This window comes from Megascapheus bottae, chromosome Y (assembly GCF_031878675.1).
Source record: "Megascapheus bottae isolate mThoBot1 chromosome Y, mThoBot2.hap1, whole genome shotgun sequence".
Lineage (NCBI taxonomy): Eukaryota > Metazoa > Chordata > Mammalia > Rodentia > Geomyidae > Megascapheus > Megascapheus bottae.
In genome coordinates, this window is record NC_143548.1 from 7036179 (window position 1) to 7045737 (window position 9559).

At 38.5% G+C, this 9559-nt stretch overlaps 1 pseudogene; it reads right to left on the bottom strand.

The window, feature by feature from the left end:
* Window positions 1–316: 316 nt before the first annotated feature.
* LOC150040260 (pinin pseudogene) lies at window positions 317–2331 on the bottom strand (annotated as a pseudogene).
* Between the last annotated feature and the right edge of the window lie 7228 nt (window positions 2332–9559).

Consider the following 9559-nt stretch of genomic DNA (forward strand, 5'->3'; position numbering starts at 1 on the left):
TAATAGATTTACCTATTAAGATATACAGATTCTCACTGAAGCCTATAGGATATTTAGAAAAGATGACAAGAGATGTTAATCTTTTTATTATTATTTTTACATATTCCGGAACATCGCATAATTTTCATAAATAACTCTTACAAAATTATGCAAAAAGTACAAGAATGTCTGGTAAACAAACAGTCTGTGTTTTCCAAAAAGATTTTTTACAACCTGCAATTCTCAAGGCAGCATCCTCCATACAAGGAAAGGTAATCCTTTAACTCAAGAAATCTTCTGCTGCAAAGAATAGGCTAGGAAAGCCTGGCTTCTTCCGTTAACACCTTTTGTCTTTCCCATCTGATTTTCGGTCTCTCTCACTTCTTGAAATCTTTTGCCTGGTCGACTACCCTCTGATATAGATCTCTTTCTGTCAGACTTGGAATTCTTATCCTTCAATCTTCTTGTGCCTGTGCCACTACCACCTTTGGAAGATTTGTGACTTCTCTCTAATCCTGACGTATCCATTCGCTTCGGATCCATGCTCCTACCGTGCTTTCTGTCTCTATTGTGTCCCCGGCCCCTACTTTGACTTCTACTCTCATTACTACTAGTAGTACTGCTGCTCCTATCTTGGCTACTACTACCACTTGTGCTGGAGCTACTACCAGAACTGCTTTGACTACTACGCTGCCACTGCTAGAACTGTTTCTGCTGCTGCTACTGGTTGAGCTGCTACTAGAACTGCTACTATTGCTGTTGCTTCAGCTTGTACTGTGGAGTGCGCTGTTAAACTGGTTCCACTACTGGCACTTCAGTGAGTTGTACAGGCTCAACAGCAAACACTTTCCTCTCAGGTAGTTGATTCTTTTGTTCCTGAATAACCTGAGCTGAAACAGCTAATGTCAAAGTCTCGGGCTGAGAAAGAGGCTGGGGTTGATGAACTTGATGGGGCTGAGACTGCACCTGGGTTAGAGGCTGAGCCACAGGCTCACGTTGGGGTTCAGATTCTTTTTCAAATGCTTTTTCCTCAGGTTTCTTCTCCACTTCTATAACACTAACATTGGCTTTTGCAGGAGAAAGAGACTTATATTCTTTATCTGGCTCAACATCAAATTCCATCTCTGGCTCCAATTCTTTGCTAGTTTTATTTTCTGAAGGCTCTATGCTTTCAACTTGATTAGTTTCCATCACTTTCTGCTCAGCAATTACATTCTGGACATTCTCAACCATCTCTAGCACATCCATAACTTCTTCAGGCTGACTATCCTGTTGTTTGTCACTTTCCTTTGCCTCTGTTTCCTCCTCAAACTTAACCTTCATTTCCTGTTTTTGCTCCTTCTCCTCCTCCTGTTCTTTCTCTGCATCACTATGCACTATGCCTACTTTCTTTGCCTCTTCTGCCTCCTTTATTTCTACATCATTGTGCTGATTACCTGTCTCCTCCAACTTTTCCTCTGGATGTGCCACCTTACCTTCTTCTTGTTCCCGCTTCTGTTCTTCATTATGCACCAGCTGATGCCCTTTTTCTTTCATGGTGTGCCTTCTAGGCCTATTTGTTCTGCAAATTTGAGCGTGTACCTTCAAATAACACATTCATTTTTCTCTGTGATTCTTCTATTGGATTTGGGGTATCTGGACACATTCTTCCAGGAATATAGAACAAATGGAGATCTGTGTTAGTTTGTCTATACTTAATTACCTTGGCATTATGTTCATTGCATTCTTCTTGCAGCTGCGGAAGCCCAACCTTCCAAAAGCCACCGTTCTGTCTGTTTTACATGTCTCTCTTCAGATAGTTCTCTCCTCTCATGTTCAACTTGCTTTCTCTCTTCTTCTGCCTGAACTTCAAGTTTTTGTTCAATTTCCTGACATCTGTAGATTCTTGTTTAAATTTCTGAAGAGTACCCAACAATAAGCCAAATATTCATCGATACCTCTACTTTCCCTTTACATCCATATTTTGATCCTGGATAAGGCGGTCTCTGTGTGTGTGTTCTTCAGAGGTAGCTACAGCTGAAGACTGTAGTGCCAGCTTATTGACATCCTCCTCCTCTGGGTTGCTCTCTTGGTATGATTCTCTTCCTGTCCGATGCTCCCCACCCAGCCTACCGACTGCCCCTTCAAGTCTCTCTGTTTGCCTAGGGGTCCTCCTCCACTATCAGAGAATCCACGCTTCAGCAATAAACTACCACGTCCTCTACCTCCAGAAAGGGCCAGCTGTTCGGCTTGCATGGGTCTCACGTCATTTGGATCTCACCCCGTGAGCTTGCGGATGTTTTCATCTACGTTGTTTAGGCTCTCTTTGGTCTTTTCTAGCTGTTCCTGCAAAGTTCTCACTGTGACCACCATCTTCTGAAATGTTCACATTTTTCAATCACATGAAACATGCTTTTCTATCACCAAAGGCCTTTCTATATTTGCCTTTGAATTTCTTATTTGTATAAGATGTGGAACTTAACAGCAAACTTTCATACTTTTCTTTTTTGTTGCCACATGCTGGAAATGTTTGGAGCACATGTATATTCAGAAGCTATCAGAAAATAATCTCACCGCTGTGTAGACAGCCTTTTCGTGTGTTAGATTTTCTCTGGATTAACTCTGCTATGGAGTGTTGTGTAGGTTCTCTTACATTTTATTTCCCTTTCCTACTCTCCTCTTTATTTTTGCCAGTTCAGAGCTTTGATCTAAAGCCCTGAGCACTTAGGGTTTCTCAAGGCTAAATCTCTACCACTGGAGCCACTGCTCCACTTCTGTGTTTTTCCTATGTATGTGGTACCAAGGACTCAAACCCGGGTCTTTGAGTGTGCAAGCACTCGACCCCTAGGCCAAACACCTAGCCCCTCCTACCCCACTTTTATTCTTTTCCCACAAGATGTCCATGGCTTCTATTCTTAACAGTATCCTTCTTAAGAACATTGGGATGGTTTGAGGAATACTTGAACTCAACATCTGACATTTTACCTCTGAACAGTGTTTTTATCTTATAGACTAGTTGATAGTGTAAATGTAGGACTTACTAATAATGAAGCCGTTTGTTTTAGCTTTCTCTGAGGCAAGGGAGATTTATTTGGCAGAGAGTGATACTAGTATGTATAAATGTATGTACATATATATGTATTACACTGGTCCTGGGTCTTGAACTCAGACCAATGTTGAATTTTATCCCAACTACAGAGTATGCACAAGTTCTCAAAATGTTGGGAAACGGACGATTAGAAGCAATGTGTTTTGATGGCATAAGCAGGCTATGTCATATCAGAGGAAACTTGAGGAAAAAGGTACAGTATGGATTTTTGTTTACTTCATGGATTCGTTTTGTTGTTGAGGGTGGTGGTAGTACTGGCCTTTGAACTCAGGTCCTCTAGCCCATCCCCTTGTTGTGCTGTAATATGGGTTTGCTATAAAAATAATTGGTTTTAAAAGCTAAGTAAGGGGTGATATTGTCCAAAAAGGGAAATGTATTCAATACCTGACTTATACAATGGTAACCTCTCTCTATAGCACCTTCATATTAACAACAAAATAACACAAAAGTAATTTCTTTTAAGGTAAGAGGTTTTTTTGTGGAACTCTCAAAACTCTCTGGAAAATTAGTGATGTGCATTATGATATAGAAAGTAAAATTAGATCCTTGATCTCTCTCATTTTCCCCACCTCTATTGTATTGGCTAGAAAGATTCATTATGCATATAACACTGAGGAAACAAATAAAATGAATCTATAAAACAAGCGGTCTCGATTGAATTAAGTATTGGCTGTAGTAAGGAATAAAAAACATAGGAATTATTTCAGATGGAAAGAGACTACAGGGTGTACTAAAGAAGTCAGTGTTCATTTTGTCAGTTCCGGGAAATGTATGTGGTATTAGGCAATTCTGAGTCAGATATATTAAAAAAATAGATTACAACATTAGACTGGTTTATAAATTACATTGTGTGTAGGAGATGCATATATATATGTGTGTGTGATACATATATACATATCAGCCCTATATATCATAGGTGGACTACATATGTGTATATATATATATACATATATATATGCCACATGATAGATGCCTTTCGTGTAATCATCTATCTGACATACATATGTGATACACACACTCGAGTCTGTGAGTTCCTTCTTCTCCAACTTACTGGCATTTATTTGTACGAGCTATCTTACTTTATTTGTATTGCTGTACCATAGGAGAATAAGCCTGTGTGGGTGGCTTTTAAAGAAAAGCAGTCTTTATTATAGTGTATGAGACTATTACCATTGGTGGTGGAGCATGTATGGTGAAGACTTGCTAACTGAATCTTAGTTGAGTGATGACATGTTGAAAGTGACCAAAGTGTTTTCTGGACCTTTTTTTTTGGAATGGGCACAAATCTTGATTCATCATGATTCACCAGAATTAACCTCCTCCCCATTATGTATTTATTTATTTTTAATTTAATTTTGATGCCAGTATTGGGGCTTGAACCCAGGGCTTTGCTAAAGGCTTAGCATTCTACCACTTGAGTGACAGATCTGTTTCTAGCTTTGTGGTGGTAAATTGGAGCTAAAAGCATCATGGACTTTCCTACTCATGCTGGCTCTGAACTGCAGTCCTCCTAAGTAGCTGGGATTACAGTCACGAGTCACTGACCTTAGGTCGAGGTAAGGATTGTTAATGTAAGCATTTTGCAACACACTGTTCTGCCAATGACAGGACCTACATTTCTGTAGATGGAGGGTAGAGGTTTGGTTTCGATGAGTAATTCTTGTTTATTTGGATAACAAACTATCATCACTAACAGTTGTGGTACTTGGTCTCATTTTTTGTTAAAGAATAATTTTTCTGCCAAGGATTTGAAGTAAATTTGGCATATGTCATGCGAGGCTTCACGTATGACTGTCAGGACACCTTACATTTTTTGCTTTATTATGTCTTCCCCCTTTATTTTCTGCTGATGAGATTTGAGCCCAGGGACTGTGCATAGGAGGAAAGTTATGTTTGCACAATGAGCTACACCTCTAATTTTAGTGGGTTAATTCTTTTTTAAAGCAATTATATACTGTGTGAAAGACAATGTCTCTTTGTAACAGGAAAGTGCTGTATGAGCAAAGGTGGACTTGAACTTGTGGTCCTGGTTGTGTTGGCTTTCTGCAGCACCTTTTCATCTTCCAGTTGTTCATGGGTACTTTGCCCAAAATAGACGAATAATAATGACTGGTATATCTAACACTGCTCTTTATTATTTGTGGTAATATGCAATAAATTGCCTTTTACAGGTTTGGATAAATGCCTCAGACATTATACTGGTTGGTCTGCGAGACTATCAGGTAAAAAGTCCTATGTCTTTATTACTTAGTAACAGAATTAGCATCTGTGATCAATTCCAGGCTCTGTCCCTTCTCCTCATGCTGATATTTATTAAGAGCTAGTTGAATTTGAAGACACAGGATTATTTTTATCCACAAGGGTTTCCAAAGTGGCTATAGAGACACGCGTGTTTTTGTGGGAAAATGTTTTTTGTTTCTTTTAAATAGTACATGCAGTTAATAATCTCTAGTAGGTCTAGATAAATATCATCATTTATTTGAAAGTTCTGTGTTAAGCATCAGTCAGTGATAAAAGACTGGTGTTGGCTGATATTCCCATTGCTGTTATCATATGTGTTGTTTTTACTGCTTTTTAAATTACCTTCTCTAAAATGAAAATGGCAGTTTATGGTGATGTTTTCAATGAGTGGATTAATTTTACAGACAAGTTGGTCTTTCTTACTGCTTTCTAAAGTTATTAGTGCATATTGATTATATGTGAGAGGTTTCATTGGGACATTTCTATTTGTACATACTATTTATGCTGATAATATTCACTTCCCTACTTTCTCTTTTTTACATGAGCTTTTTGTCTTCTTTCTTTGCAGTGTTTTAAAAATGAATTTTTATTGATCTTTGAATACATACACACCTTAAACCTCTGTTTCACTAGAGGCCCAAGTCATGTTCTATCCATTTTTTTTGTTTGGTGTCAGTCCTAGGATATGAACAAACCGTTAGGTTTAATAAGGATCTCAGGATGTGGCCCACTGTGTGCTTTGACTTGTAGAGTATAATGATCCTCTTGCTTCAATGTCCTGAGTAACTGCTGCTATACACAGAGAGCATTTCACTGGCTCAGGCTCATTATATACTGGGTTTAGAAATCCAAATCTGGGAACTTTACACAGTTGAGGAAATCACAAGTTTGGGGCTGGGAACATGGTTCATGACTACACAAAGCAGTAAAATTATAAAAATGTTACAGTGTTTTCGTGAACATTGAGACATGCATGCAAACTATTAACTGTTTGCTATAAATTGAAAATGTCTACTAAAATAAATGGCAGAGTCCTCTATAAGTTTCAAACTTAAGAAGTACATTTGAGGCCAGGAGTTTGGCCTACTGGTAGATTGCTTGCCTAGCATGCAAAGACCCAGGTTGGATTCCTTGGTATCACATACATAGAAAAAAACAGAAGTGGTGCTGAGGCTCAAGTGGTGGAGTGCTAGCCTTGAGAAAGTCCAAGGACAGTGCTCAGGCCCTGAGCTCAAGCCCAGGACTGGCAAAAAAAGTGTATTTGATTATTTGATTTTCACCAGTTTAAAAAAATACAACTATGTAAGAAAGTATCACTACTAGAAGTAGTACTTTTGTTTTGCTATTGCTCAGTAGAATAGTCTGTAGATGTTATCTCCTCTTGGCCCAATTCCTTTATTTCTTTTGATCATTTGTCCAATTATAATGGTCATTGAAAACAAAATATTCAAATCAGTATCCCCCCAGAATTTTTTAATTCTACAACTCATCCCCACCCCCCAAGTGTTTTGTTTTGTTTGTTTGTTTTGTTTTTGCCAGTCTTTTGGCTTAATCTCAGGGCCTGTGCACTGGAGCCACAGTACCATTTCTGGCGTTTTTCTGTGTATTGTGTAATTGATGCTGCTAGGCAAGCATTCTACCACTAGGGCTAAACTCCTGACCCTACAATTCCACCTGTTTAAAAAAAAAATAAAAATATATTTTGTTGGTAGTTTCCACTAATGGACACAGCAGTCTCATCAACATCTTAACATTTCTTAACATTTATTTAATACATTTACTCTAATTCTTTCTGAAGTTTTTGCCAGTTCTGGGTTCAAGCTCAGGGCCTGAGCACTGTCTTTGGACTTTCCCAAGCCTAGAGGTCTACCACTTCAGACCCAGCACCACGTCTGGGTTTTTAATCTATGTATGTGGTACCACGGAATAGAACCCAGGTCTTGTGCATGCTAGGCAAGCACTGTACCACTAGGCCAAACCCCTGGCCCCTAGTTTTTTAAATTTTAACTTTATTAAAACGTGGTAGATCTAGTTTCTTACTCCTTGTAGATACCATTCTAGTGGCTGAAATTTTTCCTGTTGTTGGCCGTAATTCCCAAAGTGACTCTTCCACTTTCCTAACAACTTTCCTTTTTTTGTGACCCTTTCCATATCCTGAGAATGACAGAACATAGGGCAAAGGACCAATGCATTTTAAGACCATTCTATAGCTGTTTGCTGGATTCAAAGCAGGGGTCAGGGCAAAAACACACTTATACTCACAGACTTCAAAGCAAATAAGGAAGCGGTAAAACACCCTTGAACTTGGTGTTGTGCACTGATTGAGTTGTCTCCAGTCAGTTTACAAAGGTTGGTTTGACCAAAAAACTACACTGCTGTTTTGCAGCCTTCCAGTCAACAAACAGTGTTAAATAATAAATAAAATGTGAAGCTTTTTCTGTTTTGTTTTTATGAAGATTGAAAGTGCAGTAATCCTTTCCATGTTATGACTTACCATAAGTATGTAACATACTTCTTTCCCGAGAATTTAAACCCAGAGAATATTTTTTCAGTCATGGGGCTTGAACTCTGGTCCTGGCCACTGTCCTTCCGCTCTTCTGCTCAAGCCTCCGGTCCTGTCCCTTGAGCCACAGGGCCACTTCCAGTTTTCCAGTGGTTAATTGGTGATAAGTCTCATGGGGCTTCAGTGCCTGCGCTGGCCTTGAATGGCAATCCTCAGATCTCAGCTTCCTGAGTAGCTAGGATTAGGCTGGTTAGCTATCTAGCCTGGCCAGCTGAGCTTTATATTAATGCCTGTCATTGAAGAAACAACTGATAATATTTGTTATAAGCACTTTCAAGGCTGTTTCTTTATTCCTAAGGATAACAAAGCTGATGTGATTTTAAAGTATAATGCTGATGAAGCTAGAAATCTGAAGGCATATGGAGAACTTCCAGAACATAGTAATTTTCCATTCTTCTTTTACAATGTTATGTGTTGTTATTGTGTGTAAAGGTTTAGGTGAACAAGTTGTGATAAAATTATGTCTGTTTACATTGCCAGTGTATTAGAAAGAAATAGTAGGACTTGCCTGCAAACTTTTTTTTTTTTGCTTTTCGTTTTTGTTTGTTTCGAGGCAGTCCTGGGCTTTGAGTTCAAAGTTTGGACTCTGCCATTGAGCTTTTTTTTCTCCAGACTAGCATTCTACCCATTGAGCCACAGATTCATTTCCATTTATTGAGTACTTTATAGGATCAGGGATCAGATGAACATCCCTGCCTAGGCTGTCTTCAAACTGTGATTCTTAGATCTCTTGTCTCCTGAGTAGACATAAATGCATGTGGCACTACTCCCCAGCCCTCATAAACAATATTTGTGGAGGAATTTGTGAGTTTGTAAGCTCCTAATGTTTATGTATCAAGGGAGTAATATACATAAACATAAATAGTCTATGATATACATGTTAACATACATACATTATAATATATAGGGAATAATATATACATGACAATATATTAATGTATATAATATGTATGTAATACATATACATAATTGTAATAAAATAGGTATATAGTATATAAATATGTACATGTGTATATGTGTCTGGCTGTCTGGCTGTGTGTTGTGTTGCAAATATGCAGAGAGAAGTCTTTTCCTCTTCTGTTCCAGTTGGTACTATTGGGATTTGCTTACCTAGTACCTCTAGGTTCCTAGAAAGGTGCTCTACCACTTGAGTGAAATCTCCAGTGGGTATTTTTTTTTCAGGGAAGCTGTTAACATTTTTTTAACCAGAGACTAAACTAATACCGAGATCCTTCTACGTGTTGATTCTCTTGTAAGATGAGACCAAAGGCATGCACAACTACATCCAGTTTGTTAGTTGAATTGAGATTTGCCAACTATTTCCCTAGGTTGGATTTGAACCATGATTCTTTCTATCAACAAATAACTGAGATTATAAATATGAGCCTAAATAACTAAATAATTTTCTGTCCGCAAATAGCAAATAGATTGTAGGTGTGAGCCATGCATCTGGGTGGTTTCTTGTGGCTATCAGTTGAGCCACAAATTTTGGTGCCTCATAATGAGCTTGCTTGCTCACAGCTGGTGCTCTGCTATTTAAGTCTTGCCTATCTAGCCTTGTTTTACTAGTTCATGAGAACTGTAGTGTTATGAACTTCTTTTGCTTGAGTTGGTTTTGAGCTGCTATCCACTGTAATCTCACAGCCTAGGAATACAAGAATGAACCCCTAGTATCAGAACTCCAACTT